The sequence below is a fragment of the Macrosteles quadrilineatus genome, unplaced genomic scaffold, assembly GCF_028750875.1.
Source record: "Macrosteles quadrilineatus isolate MER2022 unplaced genomic scaffold, UCM_ALF_1.0 Scaffold_9__3_contigs__length_116548681, whole genome shotgun sequence".
Taxonomy (NCBI): Eukaryota; Metazoa; Arthropoda; class Insecta; order Hemiptera; family Cicadellidae; genus Macrosteles; species Macrosteles quadrilineatus.
The window spans coordinates 44,710,661-44,717,068 of NW_026542602.1; the positions used below are offsets into that span (position 1 = coordinate 44,710,661).

At 34.2% G+C, this 6,408-nt stretch overlaps 1 long non-coding RNA gene across 1 annotated transcript; it reads left to right on the forward strand.

The window, feature by feature from the left end:
- The first annotated feature begins 5,294 nt into the window (after window positions 1-5,294).
- Window positions 5,295-6,127, forward strand: LOC129003824 (uncharacterized). Its single transcript, XR_008491649.1, has 3 exons — window positions 5,295-5,382; window positions 5,582-5,719; window positions 5,841-6,127. It is a non-coding gene; the product is annotated as an uncharacterized LOC129003824 (long non-coding RNA).
- The last annotated feature ends 281 nt before the right edge of the window (window positions 6,128-6,408 follow it).

Consider the following 6,408-nt stretch of genomic DNA (forward strand, 5'->3'; position numbering starts at 1 on the left):
GAATTGTCGTACTATATCAATTGGTAGCGAATTTACTCGTAAGATAAAATGTATGCACAGTTTTATAACAGCTGTAAGACTTCCCATTTAAGTACCGGTATCATTGAAATTGCATAACTTCCATTGACCAGAAATGAGATAAGTAGATATTGATACACAGATATATGAATTTTCATATGACGAATTCAAAAAAAGGTTTATCCGTCAAATGTTTTAAATATTATGTGAACTATCAATCATCAACTTTTTAAGCTATAATGGTGTTACTACAATGGTTAAAATTGTTTCCTGTGAAACATGTATTTTTTAAACTAAAAGAAGGTTTTCTTTTAGTACAAACCTTGCTCTTTTAGTGTATACGAAAAATAATTTCACTATTTTACGAGATCAATGTTTGACAACAAATGGTTGAAGTAGATATTCAGAGAGTTTCTCCAGCTGATGCAGTAATAAAAACGTATTTTAGCCATAGCATAGCACAGACAATATATAATACTATAATAGTAATCTATCTATCTATCTAAACTATTATAAAGAAGAGGTGGTGTCTGTGTGTATGTGTGTCTTGGTGTATGTGTGTCTATGTGTTTGTATGAGATAATCTCAAAAAGTACTGAACCGACTGGCTCAAATTCAAATTGCACGCAAATGAAGCTACAGCTCCGAGGATATATATTATCATTGACTATATAACACTACAGTAGTATTGTAGTGTTATATAGTCAATGATATTATACAACTATTCCCTCTTCGTTATTGTCCTAGGGCTCTGCTCCGTGGCCTTTCAAAAATTTGAGGTGAGAGATTTTAAAATATTGATTGATGGTATCCATGGTAACAAGAGCAAACCTACAAAATTTATATTTTTTTTAACAAGTATTTATTTACAATCTATTCTATACTAGAACAATAAGTAAATTTCATGACCATTTTAACATGGGTTAGAAACACTCCATCAAGTGCACTAACATACAAAAAATTTTAAAAAATTGAAGTAAAAACGATTTGGAAGGTCTATTGGATTAACTCTTTTGAGCCTATAGCTTCACTATTATCGAGGAGGTTAACTGCCAGGAAATTTGGATGGATTTCTTTGATATTTTTCACTTCGGTTTTTTATTTCTTCTCTAACATAGGGTAGTTTTGTATCTTGATGAATAACTTTATTTGTGACAAACCAAGGTGCTTGTAAAATCTTTCTTAGTGTTTTAGATTGAAATTGAACTATTTCTGTGTTCGAGTTTGAAGCGGTTCCCCAGAGTTGGATACCGTAGGTCCAAATAGGTTTCAATATAATTTTGTATAAAAGTAATTTATTTTCAACAGATAATTTTGAATTTCGACCAATAAGCCAATTTAGTTTGTTTATTTTTAAATTTAAATGAAGTCGTTTGTTCCAAATGTGTGAATGCCATGTAAGCCGTCTGTCAAGATGCATACCAAGGTACTTAACTTCGTTGGATTGTGGAAGCATTACATTATTCAATGTTACTGGGGGGCAAGTTCTTGTAGACATAGTAAATGTAACTTGAACGGATTTTGTTTCATTTACTTTAATTTTCCAATTCTGTAGCCACTGAGACAAATCGTCTAATGCAGCCTGAAGGTTTGATGATGCTAGAATAGGATCCTGATTTGATGACAAAAAAGCAGTGTCGTCTGCAAATGTTGCAACTGTAATACCCTGAGTACTTGGAAGGTCATACGTGAACAAAATGTATACAAAATAGGTCCAAGAACACTGCCTTGTGGTACACCTGATTCAATTTCATGTACATCTGTAACTACATCTTGATATTTAATTTGAAAAAAGCGTTTGGACAAATACGATTTCAACACTCCATAGTGTGTATGGGGCAGCAAAGTTTTAATTTTGAACAATAGTCCTGTGTGCCAGACTTTATCAAACGCCTGGGCTACGTCCAAAAAGCAGATGAACAAAAACGTTTATTTTCAAGATCTTCCTTGATTACATTCACTATTCTATGCACTTGCTCAATGGTGGAATGCTTTCGGCGGAATCCAAACTGATGGGAAGGCAACAATTCTTTTTCGTCAATTATAATTTGGAGTCTTTAAAAAAAAAGTTTTTCAAAAACTTTTGAAACCACGGGAAGAAGAGATATAGGCCGATACGAGGATGCTTGATTCAAAGGTTTACCAGGTTTCGGAATAACAACAATTTGTGAAACCACTGTATTGGGCACTGTATTGGGAAGTATTCGAGGCGTAAAACTGCATTGAAAAGTACTGTAAGGAATACTATTCCTTTTCTAGGCAGCTCTTTCAACACTTTACCTGTTATCAGATCATAACCGGGGGCTTTTTTGCCGTTTAAATCTTCTTTTATTACTTTAGCTACTTCGGATGGTGTAAACAATTTTATCGGTAAATCAAGTTGATTTGGAGAATCGAGGAATTCCAAAATTTCTTGTTTAACGTTTGAATTTATATTATATGGTTTGAACACTTCTTTGAAGTATGAAGCAAAGACATCTGCTTTCTGGATGTTGTTTTTGGCCCAAGAACCGTCTTCTTTTAGAATAGGCGGAATGCAAATTTGTGGACATTTTAAGTTTTTTGTAACTTTCCAAAGGGAGTAGTCACTAGCTTCAGATGGAGAAAGGTTTTATGTGAAATCTTGAAATCTCCCATTGTTTAATTTAAACAGTAACCTTTTTAGTTGTTGAGTGGCCCTGTTTAGATTTCTTTTATCCGTCTGATCTCTAGAGTTTTGCCATATTCTACGGAGTCGGCGTTTTTCGGAAATTTTCCTATTAATTTTAATTGGATAGCTTATTCCAGATTTTATATTAAGTTTATTCTGGTCTGGAGTTGCTCTCCAAGCGGAGTCTTGAACTGTTTTGTTGAAATGTTCAACAGCAAGATTCAAATCTTCTTCGCTCTTCAAACACACAGAAATCTTTAAATTTTGATTTAATAATTCACGAAAATAATTCCAATCTGTATTTTTGTTACATAAATGTGGTGGAATAGGTTTGAATATAACAGTTGAAGCGATCGTTAAAATTACAGGTGAGTGGTCTGAGGAAAGGTCCAGAGATTGCTCGATTGTCACACAATCTCGGGATACACCTTTCGTAACGAAAAAATCAAGAAGGTCTGGTATTTTTGACGATCAGAGGGCCAATATGTCGGTTCACCTAATTTAAATTTAAAAATGTAAACAACCAGACTAACTGTCAAATGAATTTTGATTTCACAATTCCACACAGCTGGTTCAAACATATTTAATAATGCACGAATATTAAAACAGAGAGGGTAAGGATTATAAATTAAAAATAATGATGTTACTAGCCCGAATGTAAACATTAAAAATAATGTTTACAGAGATTGCTCGATTGTCACACAATCTCGGGATACACCTTTCGTAACGAACCCGTACGAAGGACGGGTACTCTGCTAGTAACACAATAATACAAATACAGTATACTAATACAATAATACTGTAGGTTTCCGTAGTCTGTGGCCATAGGTTCGTCTGAACTGTCAATAAATTCTGAGAAATTCACAGTTGTAAATTCTTACTAGTCTTTTTCTAAGTTCACGTTGCACTCGCAATTAGTTCGGATATTTTATCTAGGAAAGCAGGTATGCCCTAAGTCATAGCATTTGTAGGTTAAGTATAATAATAAAAAACGTGCTTATCTTAGGTTTGTAGGCATACTTGTTCAAGAATATGCCGTTGTAGGTTTTGTTTATAAATTTTATTTTTTAATTCTTGTCTAATGACGATATTGATTTGTATTTGTGCGAAAATGTTAATTTATTTGTCAAGGACATGAGCGGCCCTCTAGTCTGTGTATGTTACATCATGGTTACATGAAGCACAACATGAAAAAGAATAAATTAAAGGAAGGTAAAAACGGATCAGTTGCTGAAGGTCTAAATCTCGGAAGGTCTAATCAGACCTTCGACACACATTTTGCAGTTTGTATGTGGTTTGTACTTTATGCTGAGGATCCCAAGAATCCTGTACAAAACAAAAAAAAGGTTTCATTCAAACTACAAGTTTATTACTTTTCCAAGAACCAGCCTTACTTCCGCTCCCACGCTAGTTGGCAACATGAAAACAATAAATCTTGAGTAATTATACTGTAATGTTGAATTTTGAGGCTGTGATGTTCCTTCGTAAACACATTCAATTAATCAATTACAATCTAAGAATATGTAAATTTATTGTTATACGTTAACTTTATTGGTATTCGATTTGCTACAGTAGGCCTACTATTGAAACCTATAACATTTTCAATTCATGTGCGTTGTATTTTAGAGTTGGGGAAACAAAAGAACCCTGTGTATAACTTATTTATATGATATTCTCATTGGTTGCAATTTAAATTAAATAAATTTAAATTTAGGGTTTTTTTGTTGCAGTAGTGTAGCAAAACACAAAGACAAAATTTATTGAAATAAAATTAAGTCAATGTTAAGTGAAGACTGTTAATAAACATATTTGCGACATAAGAACATTTAATTGAAGCCTATAAACAGTTCGAAAAAGGCATTCTATTCTTTATACTAGTAAAAATTAAAATGAGGGTATAAAAAATAGTTTTCAAAGATCATGTTGATCAATGTACATTCATCTAGTCTTGAAAAAATAAGTAATTAAAAGCTTACTCCAAACATAATGAAGTTTGTCGGTTGTTAACAAAATGTCATCATTTTTCAAACCATGTAAACCTTATAGTTTTCCAACTGTTGCTTTGTTTATTTTTTTTATGTTTTTTTTACTTTATGATGTTTCAGTTAATGGTACAAATATTCATAGTATATATATTTCTAAACAAGAACATATACCCATGTATATATAACTAATAAAGGTTCCATAAGCATTTTACACGAGAGAACACTGGTCGGCAAGTAGCCGGTCATCGTAACCGGTCATCATGAAGGAGCTTGGACGTCGTGCAACAGCGCTGAGCTATATTGGACGTCGTGCAACAGTCAAATATTTATTGGACGTCGTGGCACTTGGACGTCGTGCAACTGGCAGCGACTTTGGATGTCGTGCAAATGTTACTTTTTTACAATTCTATAGTGCGCTGTTTCACGACGTCCAAGTGCCACGACGTCCAAAGCTTGTAGAAAGACTATATTTTTGGCAGTTACTGTACTCTTGGACGTCGTGGCACTTGGACGTCGTGCAACAACTCAAAAATTATGTTTTGGACGTCGTGGCACTGAATAAATATTATTGGACGTCGTGGCACTTGGACGTCGTGCAATGCATCCGTTTTCTTCATGTTCTTCTTTCCTTTAAAGGCGCTGAAAAATAGTAAACAAAAACAGCATTCTTAGAAGTTGCTCAAACTTTGTATCCTGCAGTGACCCGTGTCATCCTTCTGACCAAATCAGGTATTTATTTATGAAACTACATAATATAGTTAAGAAACCATGCAATTAGATTTTAGTTTGAATTATTATTTTTTATTTTATCTAAACTCAACCTAAAAATTGCTACTCACTGGGGTTACTTTGTGACAGCTTGTAGTTGTCACAAAGTAACCCCAGGGTGTTTTTTTTCCGTTTTTAATACTTTTTGGTTGGATTTTAGGTTGTTATCCAGAATGCCACGTAAATATGTGAGGAAAATTGGGTCTAGACCCTACAAAAACTACACTGAAGCCCAACTAAATGAAGCTATCGAATTAGTGAAAGGAAAACAACTGTCTCTCAGACAAGCATCACAGAGGTATTAAACCCAGTACTGTATTTGTGTATTACCTAATTAGATCTATAGCATATAACAGCTACTAGTGTATACTGAAATTACAGTAATGTAGCCTGTACCTAACAATATGGTTTTGTTTTAGATTCAATATCCATAGAAACACAATTTGGTTGAAAATAAAAGCTGAAAAAAATGAAGTGAATAATCCGAATGGATTAAAATATTTCAAGAGCCCAGGTTCGCAGCCTGTCTTCACAGTTGACGAAGAAAAGAGATTTGTCGCCCACGCTATTGCAATGTCTACATACGGATTTCCAATCACCTCGTTTGATTTACGAAGTACAGTGAAGGCTTATCTCGATCGATGTGGGAGAAAGGTAGCTAGATTCAAAAATAACTTTCCTGGACTAGAATGGGCCTATGCTTTTATGAAGCGGCACTCTGCAATCATTTCCCAGCGTACTGCTAAGAATATAACTTACTCCAGGGCCTCAACAGATGAGAAGATAATTGACGATTATTTTAGTCACCTAGAAAAAGAAATAAGCGGCGTGGATCCAAAAAACATCTGGAACTATGACGAGACCAATCTTGTAGATGATCCCGGCAACAAAAAGGTGATAACCAAGCGAGGAGCAAAGTACCCTGAACAAATTCGCAATTCTTCAAAGGCCTGTACATCTTTGATGTTTTGTGGCAATGGTGCTGGG